Source organism: Solanum stenotomum, chromosome 10 (genome assembly GCF_019186545.1).
Source record: "Solanum stenotomum isolate F172 chromosome 10, ASM1918654v1, whole genome shotgun sequence".
In the NCBI taxonomy this organism is placed as follows: domain Eukaryota; kingdom Viridiplantae; phylum Streptophyta; class Magnoliopsida; order Solanales; family Solanaceae; genus Solanum; species Solanum stenotomum.
In genome coordinates this window covers 29,059,598-29,084,329 of record NC_064291.1, presented here as the reverse complement: position 1 = coordinate 29,084,329, position 24,732 = coordinate 29,059,598, and positions in this window count along the sequence as shown.

The following is a 24,732-nucleotide window of genomic DNA, read 5'->3' as shown; positions in this document are numbered from 1 at the left end:
AGAAGTGGAAGTGATGGGTCCTTTGGTATGGGTAGGGAAATAGTTGGGTAATGGGGAACTTAGTGATGGAAAAGGAGGAGAAGGTCTTCTAGTTTCAAGGGGGGGTTCATTTGATGCAATGGCCAGTTTTGCCAGATCTTTAGTCTGTTGAAACTCTTCCTGCATGTTTGCAATTCGTTGCATTAACTGAGAGATTAACTCACTCTGATCAGTGAGTTCAGCATTTCTGATGGTCACGTCCACTATTCCTGTTTCTTCAGAAGTACCGGTCATTTTGCTCTTGCCTTTCTCCAAAGAATGATCAGGGAAGGATGGTATAACTGCTTTAGATCTTGTAAAGTGGGGATGATCGGTCAGTTTGATTTCAACACAGATCAGTTTTTACCTGTAAAGAAGAACAACTCAAAAGACATATGTGTTAGTTTTTGTTTTTGACGAGATATGCAAATAAGATGACAGAAAAATAAACACACAAGTGTCATTTTGCTTCAAGCAGATTAATCCACGAAAATATTTCGGGTGAATTTGAGGACTCAAGTGGAAATAATTTTTTTTTGCAATTGAATTGGAAAGGTAGACATGCATAGAATCTTGCTAATTTCTTCCACTCATATGCTTTTGTAGGCGGAACTATTCAGAATCATTCACTAATAAGGGAGAATAAAAATTGAAAAGATAGGGACCGAGCCTTAAGTAGGCTGCCTACGTATCCACCAAGGAAATCAGGCCCGACGTAGTTCGAATTACATAAGATAACATAAACGTACCCTTCCCAAAATTGATAGAGAGACTAGGCTTGAAGAGAGCTTCCTACGTACCCCCTATAGGCTCAAGTCTCGCGTAGTTCTTGATTACAATAAAATTTTAAAAAATAACATGACAAACATAAGAAAAGTGTTACATGAACCTAAATCTACCCAAATGCTTTTTTCCTTCTTCTTCAACTGTAGGGTGACGATCCGGTACTCTCGTCATCTGAACCTACTTTTGTTTTACCATTTCCCCTCATGGAGGAAGCATTCCCAAAATTTAATTCCTTAATGTCCCGTTCAATTTCGAGGATCCTTGCAGACGCTTTAGTGATATTAATTATCTCATGATCAATTTTTGCAATATTTCTTTTCACCGGGGCTGTTTCCATGTCAACCTCAATAATTCTCTCTTGTAGTATCCATTCAGTTTGGTCTAGTACTACAAGTCTCCTTTTGGCTGCAGCTATCCTCTCTCTAGTCTCGACAAATTTTCTGAACATTGACTCTTCAGTTTCTTCATCACTAACCAAAGCGATGGGTGGGATTAGTGTGTTGACACTCTTTTCAGACATTCTAGCAAATCGACCTTTCTGTGATGGACGAATAAAAACTTAGGAAATTTTTGGAGTAGAAGATTTATATATTTTTGAGAAACTTGGACAACACTTCAGAAGTAATTTGGACGGACTTTGTTGTTGTGAATTTTAATATATGCTTAGAGTGCTCTAAGAAACAAGAGTGGATTAATTCTGTTTTAGACAAAGTGACACATCACAGCACAAAGCAATCATATCAGGTAGCACACTTTATATCGCGTCCTAAACTTGTGACCTTTTTATGCCAAAGGTGGGTCTATCGAATTGAAGGATATATGACGCCATTTGAAACATTTCATTGCCCCAAAACCTAAATTTATACAAGTTTTACGAATAAACTAAATGGGATACATAATAGGGGAAATGGGATACAAAATATCAGTCCCGCACAGGGGTTCAATCCTAATCTATGCTTCCAAGGAAAGATCATATGTCCTTGATTTCTTGTCATCTTCGAATGTCCACGCTCTTGGATGCAATGATAATTTGATTCTCCTTCGACTTGAACAAACGATTAAAACTCAACCCCAAGAGACAATGGTTTGCTAAATGGCGTATACATCCTTCAAATTAAAAACACACAAGTATGGTTGTCTTTTATTGACCAATGGGCCAAATAGACACAAGGTGGACTTCTAATGGGCCCAAACACTCCTTGGGTGTTGGGTCAACTTAGTTCAAATGCGCTAAACTTGGGATTTGGTTTAGCTCTATACTAGTCTTGACTAAGAGTGGGGTTTATTTGAAGTGGACTGGTGACCCAAGCGGACTACTTGGGCTGAGACAGTTAACGACCGTTGACTATCCAGTAGCCAACTACATTCGTCAAGGTGTCCCGAGAACAATTTGGTTAACGAACGTCTGCGGCCCGCATAATCGTCCTTTAAGTAAAAAAAATGTCATTTGACGGAATAAATGATATGCATGCAATGACAGTTGATATCACAATTTAAGCAAATAAGGCACATTTGAGGTAAAACAATTCAACAAATATTAGCAAATAGTCAAAGAGAGTCAAGTCATTATGGTTAGAACCTAATTGAATCCCCAGTAGAGTTGCATTTCTGTTGTGTCGTACTTTGACTATCTCTTTAGAAAAATCACTTTTTGAAATGTTCTAAGTATAAAACAATTTGAGAAAAATACTTAGAAAAGAGTCGCCACTTAATTTTAAAAAAAAATAAGAAAACTCTTTTCAAAGATTTAAACAGAAAAAATCATTTGAAAATACCAAAGAGGGTTCGGGGTTCAATTTACACTTCGAGAAGGGTTTAAGCATTCAAAGTGTCCGCTAACATGCGGTTGACCTGCGACTTGACTAAAATATATTTGACTATTTTTACGAAAATAACAATTTAACATTAAAACAAAAAAAAAATAACTTACAATATTTGATTAACTTTGAGAAAAAATAATTAAATAAATGACGCATTTTATATTATTCTATATTTTAGAGAAAGGGATCCAAAATGGAACATTTGACTCGAAAAAAGTGATTAGAATATTAATAGAATTAGATTAATTAGAATTTATTTGATTCATTTTGAAATAATAATTTAAACCAATTTAATAAATTAAAGCATGAATATCATTTTGAATTAATTGACTAAACCTTTTGAGAAAATGATTAAGTAAGGTATTACTATTTTTAATTAATTGAAAAGGTTTTGGCTAACATTTTTTAAAATTTATTTGATGAAAAATACTTTAACTTAAAACAACTTTAACATGAGTAAAATATGATTAAGCAAAAAGCATTAAAGAACATCTCTTTTCAAGTACAAAAAGTTTAACTTAATTGAAGATATAAAATTTTGACCAATATACTTAATTACTAAAATAAATGAACACAAAACATGAAATGTATTAAAAATTAAACCAACACAAAGAATATAACTCCTCTTTTGGGGAAATTAATTAAGCTAATTAACAATTCTAAAGTTAGAGTTAAGGATAAAAAAAAAACCAATAAATAAATTAAAGGTAAAGGAGAAATGAATTTGGGCCCCCTTTTTGGGCCAATTTTGCTGAAAATTTTGGCCTTTAAACCAATCCCCTTTTTGTATACACCGGCTGTATATTAGTGTATATCGGATGTATACAACCCATTTTTTTGCTTTCCGAGACCTGTACATCAACTTCAAAGACTTGTTCTTCGATTTCTCAAGGTTAGATGACTCGATAAAAAAATTTTGGGCCTTTATGACCCTCTCAAAATGCAAAGGGAGGAAAGACGGAAGCTTATGAGGCTCATCCGAGGGAGTTCATGCAAGAAAAGAAGGATAAAGATTAGTAATCATTCATATCACATGTAAAAGGAACAAAACTGAATATTACTATGACTTTCCATATTGTTAGCAAACACTCATTATCCCTAAAATGATGATGCTCAACTAGTACACATGTTGACTAATATTATGTAAACAAATGGGAGCTTTGGAGATAATTTCCCAGTGAAGACAACTGGGCAAATATTGTATTTCCAGGTCACTAGGCCAACATGTTTTTATACTAGTACTAGTTATATATAAATGTCAACAACACGGTAAAATAAAAATAGCTCAACCAATATCACATGCCAATGATCTCATAGATCAAATTGATCAGGACAAAGTTACCTACCACTAATCTATAGCAAGCAAGATATTCTTTGTTCTAATCTTTTATTCTACACTTTCCATAATAAACGTAATCAACAAGAGATTAACAAAGTAAGCTTTTAACCACCACCAATAGAAAGAGAAAAGAAAGCTACTGCAAGTTCTCAACACCAAATTTGATACATTCACCCTTTGGTGCAAAAATTGACACCTTAACAAAACCCGATCTATAACCAAGATTGCGACAAACTACAAACTAATATGCGTTATTATGTAAAATTTATTAAGACAAGATGCAAAAATAAAATTTGGACAGCCAAGGGCAACAGGGCATGAAAGGAAAAACCAGAAATAAATCAAGGCTTGTACGACCTTGAACTATGGTGTGAAATTTAAACTTGAAACATTATAGAAGAGCATTTCAGAATTAGAAAAAAAAATGAAACGGGGCATAAGTAAGTTTGCATTAGGGTCGATTCAATATTAATGGATAGAAATACCTGCTAAATATTTATGTTAATGTCCCAATACTTCATAACAGTAGACATAGGGGAAGAACATTTTCAGCTAAAATCATCAACACAATTAAATTCTACCATATGAAAACCCAATAATACTAAGATTAACTAGCCAAGAGTTGCTAAAGAAAAAAAAGATGAGAAGAGTTCACCTTTTTCCGGGCAGGAACTAGGGCGAACGAGTTGAGGTGAGCTATTTCACCACCACGTGAAAAGAATTCCGACGAAAGTTTTCGATGATAGAGAATGAAGAGCTTAAGACGAGAGCTCGAGATTCAATTTTTTTTTTAACTTAGCGTATAGAAATCAAAATCCTCTTTTGAACCTATATCACTGTGTTTTCCTCTATCTCTGGTTGTGCTTTTCTGTAAAAAAAATTTTCTTCTTTCTTAGTTGTGACCCAAAGAGATGAATATATAGATGGAAATTAGGGGGAAACGGGCATAATTTTAAATTTTGAAATTTGAATCCCTTTCCCCCTTTTTTTTTTCAAGGAACAGTGAAAGGGATGGAAAATTTCTGAAAAGAGGATTGGTCGACTGCTACAGGGTCTGGACAATTTCGCAGATTTCTCGCCAGAATTGCTGGAATTTTTGTGTGAAGAAGAAGCATGTGCAGGGGTCGTTTGGTACTGCTCTTGTTATTTCTGGGTTTCTTCGCGTTTCAAGGGGAAGAAGACGTGGGTGGGGTCGGTTTTTGGTATTGATGTTGTTGTACGTATGCTGAGTCTTATTATGTTATTAAGAACATTGGTGTATGTAATGTTGTGGGTTATTGGGCTGGCAAATTGGTATGTATGGGTTGGGAATTATGATGTGGGCCACTGGAAATTGGAAGTAAGGCCCAAACTTGGTCTTTTAATGGGTTAAGGATAGGATAAACAATTGGCTAAAAATTGTAACAAGATAAATTTTCATAAATTAATTAACGAGCTTCTTAATCTTAACAAAATAAAATAATTAATTAGATTATAAACTAATTAATTTAATTACAAAACTAATTAACTCGAAATTATAACTATAACTTAAAGTAAATTAAACTAATAAAATATTTAACTAAAAATTGTAAAATCCTTTTTAGATGATTTTCAAATATTTATAAAATAACATGATTGTAGAAATATACATATTCAATATTTAAAATGATTACAAAAAGACAAAATTACTTTTAAAAATAACTTGCAAGTATTTTGAATTTCATAAAATTCATTAATTCAAAATTACAACCATCACTAATAAAATATTAAAATATAAAATTTTTTTGAGATGATTTTTAAATATTCATAAAATACATTAATCATACACATAATTATATAAAACATATATATTATTTAAAAATTATAAAAGTGACAAAACTATTTAAAATAATTTGTAAACTATATATATTATTTTTTAAGTTTTTGTAAAACTAGTTATTATAAATCGTTTGAAATTGAAGAAGCTCGATAATTAATTTATATTGTGGAGGGTCAAAATTGGGACTCAACACCCATTTCCGCATTGACAAGCCCTTTTTTAAGAACCACCTAAATTCCCCAATTTTTCGTGTGTATTAGCCCATAGATCTGGCGCCCGGAGCACCCATAATTTTTTTCTCAAAAGCTTTATGAGGACCTCCGTAATGAGTTGGGTAACCTTCACGATTACTCACACCATTTTATTAACGTCCATTTCCGCATCTACAAGCCCTTTTTTAAGAACCACTCGAATTCCTCATTTTTTCGTGTGTATAGCCCATGGATTTGGCACCCGGAGCACCCGAAATTCTTTTCTCATAAAACTTTTTGAGGACCTCCGTAATGAGTTGGGGAACCTTCACGTATACTCACACCATTTTTTTAAAGTCCATTTCCGCATTTACAAGCCATTTTTTAAGTACCGCCCAAATTTCTTAATTTTTCGTGTATATTAGCCCATGGATTTGGCGCCCGGAGCAACCGAATTTTTTTCTGAAAAAACTTTATGAGGACTTCCTTAATGAGTTGGGAAACCTTTAGCTATTCTCACACCATTTTTTAACGTCTATTTTCGCATTTACAAGCCATTTTTTAAGAACCGCTCAAATTTCCTAATTTTTCGTGTGTATTAGCCCATAGATCTATCAACCGGAGCACTAGAAGTTTTTTTCTCAAAAAACTTCATGAGTACCTCCATAATAATTTGGGGAACCTTCACGTATAGTCACACCATTTTTTAATGCCCATATCCACATTTACAGGCCCTTTTTTAAAAACCGCTCAAATTCCCCAATTTTTCGTGTGTATCTCCTGGAGCACCTAAATTTTTTTCTCAAAAAACTTTATAAGGACCTCTGTAATGAGTTGGGGAACCTTCATATATACCTACACTATTTTTTAACACCTATTTCTGCATTTACAAGCCCTTTTTAAAGAACCTCCCAAATTCCCTGATTTTTCGTGTGTACTAGCCCATGGATCAGGCACTCGGAGCACCCAAAAATTTTCTCATAAAACTTTATGAGGACCTCCATAATGAGTTGGGGAACATATACTCGCACCATTTTTAACGCTCATTTCCACATTTACAATCCCATTTTTAAGAACCGCCCAAATTTCTCAATTTTTCATGTGTATTAGTCCATTGATCTGGCGCCTAGAGCACCCTAATATTTTTGCTCAAAAAACTTTATGAGGACCTCCGTAATGAGTTGAGGAACCTTCACGTATACTCACACCATTTTTAACGCTCATTTTTACATTTACAATCCCTTTTTAAAAATCACCCAAATTTCTCGATTTTTCATTTGTATTAGCCCATAGATCAGGCCCCCGGAGCACCCAACATTTGTTTCTCAAAAAACTTTATGAGGACCTCCGTAATGAGTTGGGTACCTTCACGTATGCTCACACCATTTTTGGCGGTCATTTCAACATTTACAATCCCTTTTTTAAGAACTACCCAAATTCCCCGATTTGTCGTCTGTATTAGCCCATGGAACAGGAGCTCGGATCACCGGAATTTTTTCTTCTCAAAAACCTTTATGAGGAACTCCGTAATGAGTTTGGGAACCTTCATATATACTCACAACATTTTTTTAACGCCCATTTCTGCATTTACAATCCTTTCTTTAAGAACCACCCAAATTCTCCGATTTTTCGTCTACCCATGGATATGGCGCCAGAGCACCCAATTTTTTTCTGAAAAAACTTTATGAGGACCTCCAAATGAGTTGGGGAACCTTCACGTATACTCACACTATTTTTTTAACGTCTACTTCCGTATTTACAAGCCTTTTTTAAGAACCCCCCAAAATCCCTGATTTTTCATGTTTATTAACCCATGGATCTGGCGGGTGAAGCACTCAGAATTGTTTTCTCAAAAAACTTTATGAGGAGCTCCATAATGAATTGAGGAACTTTCACGTATACTCACACCATTTTTAACGCCCATTTCAAGCATTTACAAGCCCTTTTTAAAGAATCTCCCAAATTCCTTGATTTTTCGTGTGTATTAATTAGCCCATGAATTTGACACCCGCAACACCAAATTTTTTTTCTCAAAATACTTTATGAAGACCTCTGTAATGAGTTGGAGAACCTTCACGTATACTCACACCATTTTTTAACGCCCATTTTCGCATTGACAAGCTCTTTTTTAAGGACCGTCCATATTCCTCAATTTTTCGTGTGTATTAGCCCCTAGACTTGTTGCCCGGAACACCCGAAATATTTTTCTCAAAAACCTTTATGTGGACCTCCGCGATGAGTTGAGAAACCTTCACGTATACTCACACAATTTTTTAATGCCCATTTTCGCATTTACAATTCCTTTTTTAAGAACCGCCTAGATTTCTTGATTTTTCGTGTGTATTAGCCCATTGATAAGGCCACCGGAGCACCCGACATTTTTTTTCACAAAATAATTTATGAGGACTTCCATAATGAGTTGGGGAACATTCACGTATACTCATACCAACTTTTTAACATTAATTTCCACATTTACAAACTCTCTTTTAAGAACCGCCAAATTTCCCAATTTTTCGTGTGAATTAGCCTATGGATCTGGCGCCCAAACCACACGACATTTTTTTCTCAAAAAACTTTATGAGAATCTCTGTAATGAGTTGGGGAACCTTCACGTATACTTACATCATTTTTTTAACGCCCATTTTCACATTTACAAACCCTTTTTAAAGAACCGCCCAAATTCTCTGATTTTTCGTGTGTATTAGCCCATAGATCTAGCGCCCGCAACACCCAATTTTTTTTCTCATAAAACTTTATGAGGACCTCCGTAATGAGTTGAGGAACCTTCACGTATACTCACACCAATTTTTAACGTCAATTTCCGCATTTACAAGCTCTTTTTTAAGAATTATCCAAATACCCCATTTTTTGTGTGTATTAGACCATGGATTTTGCGCCCGGAGCACCTGAAATTATTTTCTCAAAAAACTTTATGAGGACCTCTGTAATGAGTTGAGAAACCTTCGCGTATACTCACACCATCTTTTTAACGCCAATTTCCACATTTACAATCCCTTTTTAAAAACCACCCAAATTTATCGATTTTTTGTGTGTAGTCGATGGATATGGCTCTCGGAGCACCCGAAATTCTTTTCTCATAAAACTTTATAAGGACCTCCGTTTTGAGTTGGTGAGCCTTCACGTATACTCACACCATTTTTTAATGTTCATTTCCACATTTAAAAGCCCTTTTTTAAGAACCGCCCAAATTTCCAAATTTTTCGTGTGCATTAGCCCATGGATATGACGCCCATAGCACCCGATTTTTTTTGTCAAAAAACTTTATGAGGACCTCCGTAATGACTCGGAGAACCTTCACGTATACTCACACCATTTTTTTATTTTTACAATTACATGCCCTTTTTTAAGAATCGCCAAAATTTTTTGATTTTTCGTGTGTATTAGCCCATGGATCTGGCGCCTGGAGCACTCGAATTTTTTTTCTCAAAAAAATTTATAAGGACCTAAGAAATGAGTTGGGTAACTTTCACGTATACTCACATCATTTTTTTAACATCAATTTCCGCATTTACAATCCCTTTTTTAAGAATCGCCCAAATTTTCTAATTTTTCGTGTATATTAGCCCATTGATCTGGCGACCGGAGCACCCTAAAATTTTTCTCAAAAAACTTTAAGAAGACCTATGTAATGAGTAGGGAACCTTTACGTATACTCACACCATTTATTTAACGTCTATTTCCGCATTTACATGTCTTTTTTTAAGAACCACCCAAATTCCTCAATTTTTTGTGTATAAGCGCATGAATCAAGCCCCCAGAGCACCCGACTTTTGTTTCTCAAAAAACTTTATGAGGACCTCCGTAATGAGTTGGGGAACCTTCACGTATACTCACATCATTTTTTAACGCTCATTTCCACATTTACAAACTCTTTTTTAAAAATCGTCAAATTACCCAATTTTTCGTGTGTATTAGCCCATGCATCTAGCGCTCGGAGCACTCGAATATTTTTTCTCAAAAAGTTTTATGGGAACCTCCATAATGAGTTGGGAAAACTTACTGTATACTTACAACATTTTTTTAACGCCCATTTCCTCATTTACAAGCCCTTTTTTAAGAACCGCCCAAATTTCATAATATTTCGTGTGTATTAGCCCATGGATCTGGCTCCCGAGGCACCCAAATTATTTTTCTCAAAAAACTTTTTGAAGACCTCCGTAATGAATTGGGGAACCTTCACGTATACTTACACTATTTGTTTAACACTCATTTCCACTTTTACAAGCCTTTTTTTAAGAACCGCCCAAATTATTCGATTTTTCGTGTGTATTAGCCTATGGATCTGGCGCTCGAAGCACCCAAAAATCTTTTCAGTTTTATGAGGACCGCCATAATGAGTTGGGGATCCTTCACGGATACTCACACCATTTTTCAACGCCCATTTTTGCATTTGCAAGCCCTTTTGTAAGAACCACCTAAATTCCTCGATTTTTCATGTGTATTAGCCCATGGATTTGGAGCCTGGCGCATTCAAAAAAAAATTCTCAAAAAACTTTTATGAGGACCTCCGTAATGAGTTGGGGAACATTCAATTATATTCACACCATTTTTTTAACGCCCATTTTCGAATTTACAATCCTTTTTTTTAAGAACAGCCCAAATTCCTCGATTTTTCGTGTGTATTAGCCCATGGATTTGGTGTCCAGAGCACCCGATTTTTTTCTTAGAAAACTTTATGAGGACCTTCATAATGAGTTAGGGAACCTTCAGGTATACTCACACCTTTTTTAACGCCCATTTCTACATTTACAAGCCATTTTTTAAGAATCGCCCAAATTTTTTAATTTTTCTTGTGCATTAGCCCATGTATTAGGCCCCCGGAACACCCGACATTGTTTTTCTCAAAAAACATTATGATGACCTCCGTAATAAGTTGAGGAACATTCACGTATTCATACCAATTTTTTAACGGTCAATTTCCACATTTATAAGACATGCATAAATTCCCCAATTTTTCGTGTGTATTAGCTCATGGATCTGGCACCCGAAGCACACAAATTTTTTTTTCTCAAAAAACTTTATGAGGACCTTCTAAATGAATTGGGGAACTTTCATGTATACTCACACCATTTTTTTAACTCTCATATCCTCATTTGCAAGCCTTTTTTTAAGAACCGTCGAAATTTCTCGATTTTTCGTGTGTATTAGCCCATGGATATAGCGCCCGGAGCACCAAAAAAAAAACTTTATGATGACCTCCGTAATGAGTTGTAGAACCTTCACGTATACTCACCCCATTTTTTTAACGTCCATTTCCGCATTTACAAGCATTTTTATAAGAACCAAACAAATTTCCTTAATTTTTCGTGTGTATTAGCCCATGAATCTGGCGTTCGAAATACCCAAATTTTTTTTTCTCAAAAAAAATTATGAGTACTTCCGTATTGAGTTGGGGAACCTTCTCTTATACTCACACTATTTTTTTAACGCCTATTTCCACATTTAAAAGCCTTTTTTTAAGAACCGCCCAAATTCCCCAATTTTTCGTGTTCATTAGCCCATGAATTTGGCGCCCGGAGCACCCGAAATTTTTTTCTCAAAAAATATTATGAGAACCTCCGTAATGTGTAGGGAACCTTCACGTATACTCACACCATTTTTTTAACGCCTATTTCCACATTTACAAGCCTTTTTTTTAGAACCACCCATATTTCCCATTTTTTTGTATGTGGCACTCAGTTCATATCTTTAAGTTTGATCATTGACAAGGTTCAAAGAAAGGGTGGACCATTGATAAAGAATCGATGGAAAACCACAATGCTAGCAGATGGCGGGCCTCCGCTTTTCTTTTCATTAACCCATGGATCTGGCACTCGGAGCACTCGAAAATTTTTCTCAAAAAACTTTATGAGGAACTCCGTAAAGACTAAGGGAACCTGCACGTATAACCACACTAATTTTTAACGCTTATTTCTGCATTTACAAGCCATTTTTTGAGAACCACCTAAATTTCCTAATTTTTCGTGTGTATTAGCCCATGGATCTAGCGTCCGGAGCACCCAGATTTTTTTTTCAAAAAATTTTATGATGACTTATGTAATTAGTTGGGCACGTATAATCACACCATTTTTAACCCCCATTTCCGCATTTACAAGCCCTTTTTTAAGAACCTCCCAAATTCCCCAATTTTTCGTGTTTATTAGCCCATGGATCAAGCGCCCGGAGCACCCGAATTGTTTTCTCAAAAAACTTTATGAAGACCTCCGTAATAAGTTAGGGAACCTTCACATATACTCACACCATTTTTAACCCCCATTTTTGTATTTACAAGTCCTCTTTTAAGAACCGCCCAAATCCTTAAATTTTCGTGTGTATTAGGCCATTGAACTGGCGCTCGGAGCACCCGAAACCTTTTTTTAAAATTTTTTTATGAGGACCTCCGTAATGAGTTGGGGAACCTTTATGTATAATCACACCATTTTTAACGCTCATTTCCACATTTACAAGCCATTTTTTAAGAACCGCTCGAATTCCCTGATTTTTCATGTGTAATGCCCATGGATCTAGCGCCCAGAGCACCGAAAAAATTTTTCCACAAAAAACTTTATAAGGACCTCCGTAATGAGTTGGGGACCCTTCACGTATACTCACACCATATTTTTAGCGCCTATTTTCGCATTTACAAACCCCTTTTTAAGAACAGTCAAAATTCCCTTATTTTTTGTGTGTTAATACCCATGGATGTGGCGCCCGGAGCACCCAAATTTTCTCTCTCAAAACCTTTGCGAGGACCTCCATATCGAGTTGGGGAACCTTCACGTATACTCATACAATTGTTTAACACCCATTTCCACGTTTGCAAGCCTTTTTTTAGACCACCCAAATTACACAATTTTTCGTGTGTATTAGCCCATGGATCTGGCGCCCGGATCACCCAAATATGTTTTTCAAAAAACTTTAAGAGGACCTATGTAATGAGTTGGGGAACCTTCACGTATACTCGCACCATTGTTTTAACCCCCATTTTCTAATTTACAAGTCGTTTTTTAAGAATCGCCCAAATTTCTCCATTTTTCGTGTGTTAATATTAGCCCATGAATCTGGCGCCTGGACCCGATATTTTTTTCTCAATAAATTTTATGGGGACCTTTGTAATGAGTTGGGGAACCTTCACTTATACTCATACTATTTTTTAAAGCTTATTTCCGCATTTACAAGCCTTTTTTTAAGAACCGTCCAAATTTTCTGATTTTTCGTGTGTATCATCCCATGGATTTGGCGCCTGGAGCACCCAAATTTGTTTTCTCCAAAAACTTTATGAGGACCTTTGTAATGATTTGTGGAACCTTCACGTATACTCACACCATTTTTTTAACGTCTGTTTCCGCATTTACTAACCTTTTTTTTAAGAATCGTCCAAATTTCCAGATTTTTCATGTGTATTAGCCCATGGATCTGGCGCCTGAAGCACACACAATTGTTTTCACAAAAAACTTTATGAGGAGCTCCGTAATGAGTTGGGGAACCTTCAGGTATACTTACACCATTTTTTAATGCCCATTTTCGAATTTTCAAGTCATTTTTTAAGAACCGCCCAAATTGCCCTGTTTTTCATGTGTTAACCTATGGATTTATCGGCCGGCGCATCCAAAAAAAAATTCTCAAAAGACTTTATAAGGACCTCCATCCTGAGTTGGGGAACCTTCACGTATACTTACACCATTTTTTAACGCTCATTTCTGTATTTGCAAACCCTTTTTTAAGAATCGCCCAAATTCCCTGATTTTTCGTGTGTATTAATCCATGGATATGGCGCCCGGAGAACCCTAATTTTTTTCTCAAAAAACTTTATTAGGACCTCTGTAATGAGTTGGGGAACCTTCACGTATACTTACACCATTTTTTAATGCTCACTTTCACATTTACAAATCCTTTTTAAGAACCGCCCAAATATCTCAATTTTTCGTATATTTTAGCCCTGGATCTGGCGCCCGGAGCACCTGCAATTTTTTCTCAAAAAAATTTATGAGAACCTTCGTAATGAATTGGAGAACCTTGACGTATACTCATGCCATTTTTAGAGCTCATTTCTGCATTTACAAGCCTTTTTTAATAACCACCCAAATTTTCTGATTTTTCTTGTGTATCAGCCCATGGATTTGGCGCCCGGAGCACCCAAAATTTTTTTCTCCAAAAACTTTATGAGGACCTCCGTAATGAGTTGGGGAACCTTCACGTATACTCACACCATTTTTTTAACATCCATTTCCGCATTTACAAACCCTCTTTTAAGAATCACCCAAATTTCTCAACTTTTCGTGTGTATTAGCACATGGATCTGGCGCCTGAAGCACTCAAAATTGTTTTCTCAAAAACCTTTATGAGGAGCTCCATAATGAATTCAAGAACTTTCACGTATACTCACACCATATTTTAAATGCCCATTTTCGGATTTACAAGTCATTTTTGACGAATTGCCCAAATTCCCCTATCTCCCGGAGCACCCAAATATTTTTTCTCACAAAACTTTATGAGGACCTCCATCATGAGTTGGGGAACCTTCACGTATACTTACACCATTTTTTTAACGCCTATTTCCGCATTTGTAAACCTTTTTTTAAGAACCGCCCAAATTCTCCGATTTTTTGTGTGTTAATCCATGGATTTGGCGCCCGGAGACCCGATTTTTTTTTCTAAAAAAACTTTATGAGGACCTCCGTAATGAGTTGAGAACCTTCACATATGCTCACACCATTTTCTTAATGTCATTTCCACATTTATAAGCCCTTTTTTAAGAAGCCCCCAAATTTTATGATTTTTCGTGTGTATTAGTCCATGGATCTGGCACCTAGAGCACCCACAATTTTTTTTTCAAAAAAATTATGCAGACCTCCGTAATGAGTTGAGAAACTTTCACGTATACTCACCATTTTTTTAATGTCTATTTCTGCATTTATAAGCCCTTTTTTAATAATCGCCCAAATTCACTGATTTTTCGTGTGTATTAGCCCATGAATCTAGCATCCAAAGCACATGAAATTTTTTTCTCAAAAAATTTTATGAAAACCTCCGTAATTAGGGTTGTGCATAATATGGTTAAAATAAAAAAAACCAACCGAACCAATTTTTTTTTTAATTTTGATTTCAATTTTTTAGTTATTTTGGTCGATTTCGATATCAAATTTCAATATTTCAGTTTTTGGGTTCGATTTCAGCTAAAGAAAATTGGTTAACCGAAATAATAGGAATTATATATATAATTTTTACACCTTGTAAATTATAATATTAAATTACTCTATCCCATACGGCAATGCCTCAGACCATCTCCAATTCAACACTAAATTTTACACCAAATCCTATATTTGGTGTAAAATTTGGTGTTTTGAGCTCCAACCTACACCAATTTTTACACCTAATTTGGTGTGTGAACAGTGTTAGACCAAAATTGGTGTAACAGTATTCATCACACCAATTCACTTTTTGAATATTTTAATATTATTTCATCATACAAACTTTTAATTAAACATTATATAAATTGTATGTTTTAATTAAATCTCTTGTATATTTAATTAGTTTTTATAATATTAATTTTAGATATAAAATTTAGCTTTTTATAAATTAATTTTTCTATATATGACTTTTAAAAAAAAATAAATTTATGTTAATTCTACTATAAATTACAATTAACCTTCACAAAAATTAAAAATGCAAACATATAAATTTTTAAACAAATAATACAATGTACTTAAAGATAACCAAAAATAATAAACATTCAACAAAGTAGTAATTGACATACATCAAAATTGAAATATAAAATACATAGTAATTTTAAAAAGAAGTGCTACATGATATATTAACTTCATGTATTATAATGCACAACATGATAATTGAGAATGATCATAATCTTAATGCACCAATTCAAGATGCGTCGGAAGGTCCAACTCCGACCGTAGAAATGGCAATAGATGAAAATTATCAATTTCAACAATTTCTAACTCGATATAAAAAAATAAAGGACAAAGAAGCTCATTTTGAACTACGTAATGCATTAATAAAACATTTATGGAAGCACAATAGTGATCTTGAAAGTTGAATATTTATGTAGAATTTAAAATAATGTTTTCAATTATGTAATGTTTATTTAATTGTATTTCATTAATGATTTCACTTTTATTTGTATTATCCATTATTATGTATAATGTATAATGTTTGTTAGCAATTTTATATTATTTAAAAAATTATTGTACAAAATAATTTTATATTAAACGATTATAAAAGGAAATAATATGAATTATATATGGTGAATGTGTTTAGAAAGAATTTGTTTTTTGAAATAAGAAAATATAAATAAAATAAAAAATAATAATAATGAAGAGAGAAAAATATCCTTTTTGGTGTAAAATTTGGTGCAGTGGATTGGAGCTGATTATATAAAAAAGAGCATCTTTCACATATAGCAAACATAAAATTCATATTTGTATGCTATATCAAACTTTGCATAATTGCGCTCCATAGCAAACATAAATATGTATATTTCGCTATACATATACAAAAGAAAGCAGTTGTATAATCTGCTTTGGTATACATATACAAAAAGATCAATTGTATAAAGTGAGAGAGACGAGTGAGCGAGCGAGATCTGAGAGAGTGGCGAATGAGATCTGGGAGAGGGGAGAGAGGAGAACGAAAATATATGTATATATACAATTTTCACGCATTTTATACATTTGCGTTTTTGTATAAAGTGAGAGAGGGAAGTGAGAGAGCGAGATCTGGGAGAGTGGCGAGCGAGATCTAGGAGAGGGGAAAGAGAGGAACGAAAATATATGTATATATACAATTTTCTCCCACTTTATACAAACACAAACGCATTTTATACAATTTGCGGTTTTTGTATAAAGTGAGAGGCGAGGGAGAGAACGAGAGTGGTGAGCGAGATTCACCAGGAGAGAGGTTAAATAACAATAGTTTGATATGGGGTTCAATTAAATCAAACTATATTTATAGCATTTAATTTAAATTAATAGTTTGCTATTATATACAATTTTCCCTATAAAAAATAATGCTGAAATTTGGTGTTTGGATTGGAGATGCCCACATAGTAAGCCCACAACCCATATTCAAATGTGGCCCAAAACCCAATTTTCCCAAATGAGAAAACATTAAACTGAAATCCCCAACTCCCATCTCTCAACTCTCGTCAGACGTGAGTCGTCACTCGACTTACGTTACGCTACACCACAACTCGTCTCTCAACTCTCGTCAGCCGCTGCTCCTGCTCAGTTCTCGCTAAGTGCTCACAAGTCGCAGCCCGCAAGCCGCTTCTCATTGGCCACTGCTCAGTGCTCGCTCGCGAGTCGCGCCTCGAAGGTCAGTGCTCATCGCGTCCCAACTCTCATATGGAAATCTTTATTTTGATGGTAAATTTATAATGGAATGTAACACGAAAAACAATTTTTCAGTGACTTGGTTGGAAGACTGTTTTTTTGACTGATATCATAAGGTCAAATAATTTGCTAATTAGAGGCTACTTCTCCTGTAACTTGTAAGCTTTGAGGAAGGATATAGTAACGTCTATGAAGCAAATACATTAGTGACATTCCTCTGTAGTATTAATCATGTACCTTCCTTATTCTTCGAAAATTCATATGAAGCTACGAAGTTACTATGCACATATATACATGGCTGCTTGCCTGCTTCATCAAGAGTTGACCTCAAATTGATGTTATTCACTCCATATCTTTTTATGAGCAAAATCTGAATGGGCGTGATCTGAAGGAGTTAGCCAAGTTTGGAAGCTAGCCAAGTTTGGCCTTTGCTCAAGAGTGCTTGCTTTGCAAGGGGAAATAAATTATTAGCTTAGCTTGTTTGGTGTTATAACTATAAGGCGAAATGGTCTAACGGACCCTTATACGCATTTGTATTATGGACCCTTCTATTTAATCTTTTATCAACTGAACCCTTACACCCCATCAAAAGAAGATTTTTAAACCCTCTTATCAGGTGTGTAGTTCACTCGCCTTTAAATAAATGATATATCAAATCCACGTCATCTAAATTAATGACAAGTCATAATTATCGTAATTAACTATTTTTGAAAACTATTAACCAAAATTATATAATAAAATATGAAATAATAATTTTTAATTTATTCTTTATTGTTTGAAACTCCATACTTTATCTTCCCATTCCTACCGTGAAACCCTCAAAATCTAAAGCCTTCGCCGCCGTCTTCATCTCAGTCATGGTCGCAACTCTTGCCGGCGACCACATGTACTCTCTTCCTCACCCGTATCATCTCCGTCGTACCATGGCCACTAGATCTGACCGAAAAACCTCTTCGCTGTCGTGACTAGATCCCACCCTCACCGCTTCATTCTTTTTCCACCGACCTGCGTCGTCTCTCTCACTCCATTGCGAATTAGTGGTCTCGGTCGAGCACGACCACTACTGCTCACTCACAAAAGCGGGAAGAACAAAGAAAAATGGACCGGACAGACATGAAGATGGCTAAAAATGGAGGTGGGCCGATTGGCCGAGGAAGAAAGCATTTTTTAGTTACTGTAATTTTTTTAAAAAGTTTCATTATTTTATTGTTTTATTTTTCTATTTTTTAAATATTTTTTAACTTAAATAGGATAGTCACTCGCCTTAACAAGAGTGAATTCACGCACTTTTGCCAACTCAACTATTTTGATGCCGCATAAGATTAGTCAATGGTCAGAGGGTTTGATAAATTGTGATTTATTAAGTTTAAGGGTTCAATTGATAAAGAATTAAGTAAAAGGGTTCACAATACAAACTCATACAAGTACAGGGATCTATTAGACCATTTCGCCTAACTATAATAATGCTCTTTGTTTTGTTTTGTTTGTTTTTGGGTTCCTTGTATCTGGAAAAAGAAAGTGAGACGTACTTAAAACATAAAAAAGTGAACAAAAGTGATTGAATTTTGAAAATGCACCACTATTTATTAAATTTGGTTAAACCGAAAACCGAAATAATTGAACCGAAATTGTAATAATCTAATCGAATTTATTTCAATTTGGTTTGGTTTCACATTTTTGCCAAATCGAAAACGAAAAAACCGAACCGATCGAACGCCCACCCCTATGTTTAGGATGATGTGAGGAATAGCTAAAATTGCAATTAAGAAAATGACCATATGAATTTCAATCGAAGTTAAGGTCTTACTCAAATTGATTAAAGTAGTAAATTCCTCTAATAATTAAATATCATGATTAATGAACCATTTTCCTAAGCTTAACAAAATGAAATAATTAACTTAATTATAAACTAATTGACTAAAAATTATAACTATAATTTAAATTAAATTGGTAATAAAAACATTTAAGTAAGAAAATAAAATCTTTTCAGATGATTTTCAACTATTCATAAAATATAATAATTATATACAAATTTATAATATATATATATATATATGTATTACTATTTTAAGATTATAAAAAGTGACTAAACTAATATAAAATAACTTGAAAAACATTACGAATTTTATAAAATCAATTATTTCAAATCTTTTGAAATTTAAAGAATCTCGATGATTAATATACATTGTGGAGGACCAAAATTGGGTGTCAACACTAATCTATTTGGAGATTTATATATTAAATTTAATATTGATAAACCTTTGTTGATCGATATATTTAAATTATATAATTAGGAGGTCATATATATAACCGACCTCAAGAGGTAGGTATATTAAAATAAATTAAGAAACACTGACCTCAAATGGTCGGTATATTTAGATTATTATTTAATTTAAATAATATCGATGTCTCAATGTCGATATTTATTAAAGATATTTAATAATTTTAATTCCCAATACCGGCCTTAAGAGGTCGATAATATATATATATATATATATATTATAATTTTTTAAAATATCGACATCCTGTGATCAGTATAATTATTACTATTTAAAAAAAAAAGATATCTGATTTCCAGAGGTCAGTTATTTTATTATTAGCTGGCTATTATTTTTCCCAAAATCCCTCAAAACCCAAGTGGTCTCTCATATTGTGAAACCGCCTAGTCGCAGCTCGCAGCTCGCCGCCGCAGCAGCTCGTAAGTTTACTGTTTTTTCATGGCTGTTTGATTCATTTACTGAAAATTCCTAGTGTAAATTGAGCATATCAAGTGTTTATAATCCATGGAAAAATCTGGTGAACATTTTACTAGCACATCTGGTTTACTTCTTAGCACATTCATGTCTTGTTTGTAGTTTCATAAGTGGAGTTTGAGAAGGTAGATAGACTATTTTCGGTAGACTCTAGGCTTCAAAAAAAATTCATAGCAGATGACATTCAAGGTGAAATACCTATGCTACTTGATGTTGTTGTAAGGGTAACAAACAATGATAACTAACAGGGACTAAGGCTACAGATGTAAAATTTCTACCCTTAACAGTGGCAGAGAAGTGATGCAATTTTTGATGATTTGTTTGGTTGCAAAACAGTTTATGTAGCTCTAGTGCTTAACGAGGGTTGGGACCATTTGCCTAGCTCCAAGATTATTTCTTTCACTAGTGCTTAAGGACCCTTTTGATCATTTTCTCTCACTATAACAGAGGAACTTTTTCCTCCCTCTTATTATAACCAACAAGAACAAAGCGAAGTAACTTTTTTAGTTTAAGTCGTGACCAAAGGCGAATTCATCGGAGAGTGAGCTGGTGAGTTAGAATCATCCAATCGTCGAAACGACTAGCCCACTTCCACTCTAGACTTAGCTAACCTATATCCCAACAACTTTTGGCCCTCCATATCTGAGCATCCACACTTCACACAATACACAAAGTTATAACAACTTTCAATAAAGTACTTCTTATCGCAATTGGCCCTCCATATATAACTAAGTTTGAATTCTTACCGAAAGCCTGTAATCTTCTCTTAGCTCTTTTTTTTTCTCGAGAAAAAAAATCAAATTGAACTATGGCATTTTGTGATTTATAAGAGTAACTTTTTATGTGTTCTCTAAGCCGTTTGTGCTATCAATTTGTTGTTAAAGTAGTTTTTTAAAGAAAAAATTCAACAACTATTTAATGTACCAAATTTGGTGTACAAAATTTAAAGTGCAGGGGTACAATTTAATTAAAGGTTCCAATCTTCGACGCCGTCGAGCCAACTACCGCCAACCCTTCCATCTCCATCCCTAATTAAAAAAAGTCGAGGTATTTTTTCCTCCAAAAGTTTAATTATTGTATATATTAGATTTCTTTTATTCAATGTACAACACTTGCATTTTGTTTGTTTGAATTTTTATAGTGTTCTTTAGTGATAATGTGTTTGTTTAGCATAAGTGACAACACTAGTTGATTCTATAGATGACAAATTTGATTTTGTTGTAAAATCGATTAGTGTCCATCTAGTGTTGACACTTAACTTTAATTTGATGATAATATGTTTGTTAAAGCATAAGTATCAACACTAGTTGACCCTAGTGATGACAAGATTGATTTTCTTGTAAGATCGACTTGTGTCTATCTAGTGTTGACACTTAACTTTAAATTTAGAGATAAGGTGTTTGTTAAGCATAAGTACCAGCACTAGTTGATCATATTGATGACAAATTGATTTTCTTGCAAAATCGATTTTTGTTCATCTAGTGTTGACACTTAGCTTTAAATTTAGGGACAATGTGTTTGTAAAGCATAAATACCAACACTAGTTGATCCTATTGATGACAAAATTGATTTTCTTGTAAGATTGATTTGTGTCCATCTAGTGTTGACACTTGGCTTTAAATTTAGGGATAATGCGTTTGTTAAGCATAAGTACCAACACTAGTTGATCCTATACATGACATAACTGTTTTTCTTGCAAGATCAATTTGTGTCCATCTAGTGTTGACGCTTAACTTTAATTTGATTTAGTTGTTGGAATTAGTTTGTAACAAAGTATAGTTGTCTGTCTTGTCCTAGACTTTGATTTAGATGTTTGAATTAATTTAAAATTAGTTAGAGTTAATGTACTTTAGTTGTTGAAATAAGTTCAAATAAAGTTTTATTAACCCCTAGTTTGATTAGTTATTTGAGATAATGTGGCTTAGTTGGTGGATTTAGTTGTTGGAATTAGTTTAGAACTAGTTTAACATTAAGGTGGTTTAGCTGTTTAAATAAGTTCAAATAAAGTTAAAAGTTTAATTAACCCCTAGTTTAATTTACTATTTGAAATAATGTGGTTAGTTGGTGAATTTAGTTGTTGGAATTAGTTTAAAACTAGTTTAGCATTAAGGTGGTTTAGTTGTTCAAATAAAGTTTAATTAACCCCTAGTTTGATTAGTTATTTGAAATAATGTGGTTTAGTTGGTGAACTTAGCTGTTGAAATATGTTTAAATAAAGTTTAATTAACCCCTAGTTTAATTTATTATTTGAAATAATGTGGTTTAGTTGGTGAATTTAGTTGTTGAAATTAGTTTAAAACTAGTTTAGCATTAAGGTGGTTTAGTTGTTGAAATAAGTTCAAATAAAGCTTGATTAGTTATTTAAAATAATGTGGTTTAGTTGTTGGAATTAGTTTAAAACTAGTTTAGTAGTAAGGTGGTTTAGTTGTTGAAATAAATTCAAATAAAGTTTAATTAACCCCTAATTTGATTAGTTATTTGAGATATTGTGGTTTAGTTGGTGGATTTAGTTGTTGGAATTAATTCAAAATTAGTTAGAGCTAATAATGTAGTTTAGTTATTGAAATTAGTTCAAATAAAATTTCATTAACCCCTACTTTAATTTATTATTTGAAATAATGTGGTTTAGTTGGTGGATTTAGTTGTTGGAATTAATTCAAAATTAGTTAGAGCTAATAATTTAGTTTAGTTGTTGAAATTAGTTCAAATAAAATTTCATTAACCCTTACTTAAATTTATTATTTGAAATAATGTGGTTTAATAGGTGAATTTAGTTGTTGGAGTTAGCCTAAAGCTAGTTAGAGACACTTAGAGTTAATGTAGTTTAGTTGTTGAAATAAGTTCAAATAAAATTTAACGAACCCCTAGTTTGATTTATTATTTAAAATAATGTGGTTTAGTTGGTGGATTTAGTTATTTGTATTAGTTTAAAACTAGTTAGAGTTAATGTAGTTTAGTTGTTGAAATAAGTTCAAATAAAATTTAATGACTCCCTAGTTTGATTTATCATTTAAAATAATGTGGTTTAGTTGACGGATTTAGTTGTTTGAATCAGTTTAAAACCAGTTAGAGTTAATGTAGTTTAGTTGTTGAAATAAGTTCAACTAAAATTGAATTAATTCCTAGTTTAATTTATTATTTAAAATAATGTAATTTAGTTGTTGAAATTAGTTTAAAACTAGTTTTTTTTTTTTGAAAGGTAATGTTGTATTCCTCAGCATTAAGGATATGCTGGAGACCTTCAAAAGGGAACAAAACAAACAAAAAAATAGAGAAAGGGAGAAACTACTTACATAGAGCCTAACAGATCTACAAGCTCTAATTCCTCTATGTTTGTTTGTTTTCCACCAAAAGAATAAAGATACAATACAATTCCATTTGGAATTGGACTTATCTTCAAAACGTTTGCTATTTCTCTCTCTCCACACAGTCCACCAGATGCAATGTGGAATGATTTTCCACCATCTCTTCTGGCTCTTGCTTCCATCTCTTCTAATCCAGCAGCTTAGTAGATCAGCTGTGTGCTTAGGCATGGTCTATTTTGTGTCTGTAAGAGTAAGAAATAAAACTAGTTAGAGTTAATGTATCTTTTTCTCCAAAGATTCTCAAGAATTTAGAGCGCTTATGGTATGTAAGACTATCATAGTGAGTGAACGAGTTTTTTCTCACGCCATACATCTAAATATTAGTTAGCAAGGTTCAATTAAGGTTTCAATCCCAAGGTTTACTACATTCGAAAGTTTTACTTACTCTCTTATCATGAATTCTTGATTTTTGTTGTGGGTATTTTAGTATATATATATTTTTTTTGATGACAAGGGAAACCCGCAGCTGCTAGCTACCCTTTGGGTGCGCACAGGGTAAAAGCCCGCTCCTATGCAATTTTAGTATATCAATTATTGGATGATTCTTAATCATTGATCGTGCTTATTTCATCCCATGAACCCTATTGAATTATGAATTCTATGAAAGCCTTGATATATCAATTATTATGTATTATCTTCATGAAAAAAAACAAGGCTAGTTTAAAGAAAGATAATCAATTTTAGAGAAAGGATTTTCTCAGTCAGTCTTTAAAGTAAATTTAGTGTTTTGATAAAAGAGTAGGCAGAACATCAAGTCAAGACAATATTTTCAGCTCTTCCCCTAGGTGGACCCTTAGCTTTTTCCTAAAATGGAAATATATTTGCATGTTTTGAGAATAGTATTGAACACCAAGTTGGGTACGAGTTAGATAATCCAAACTCCATGACCTTGCAGCCACCGTAGGATAGGATTGTGCCGTTGATTCGGGCGACTCCTCATAAAGCCCCTAGTAAGGGCATAGTTATTGGATCCATTAGTTCATCTCATCCTATATCATGACAAAGTATTAAATGGCTCTGGCAATGTGGGCAAGACGTGGTATCATCACGAGGCTCATAGTGATGGTTGTCGGTTAGAGAAACTCCCCAAGAAAAGTAAACTATTCTATTTTAGCATTTGATATCATTCCATAGGACTTTGTAAAGTTCTATTGATTTCAATACACTTGCATGCTTTACTTTACAGTTATCTATTTTATAGTTCTTCTCTGAGTTACTCTTTCAGTGAAGTATATTCCGTCTAACAAGTGTTTCATTCATCTATTTTATATATTGTACATTATATGTATTGACGCCATTCGGCACCGGATCTTT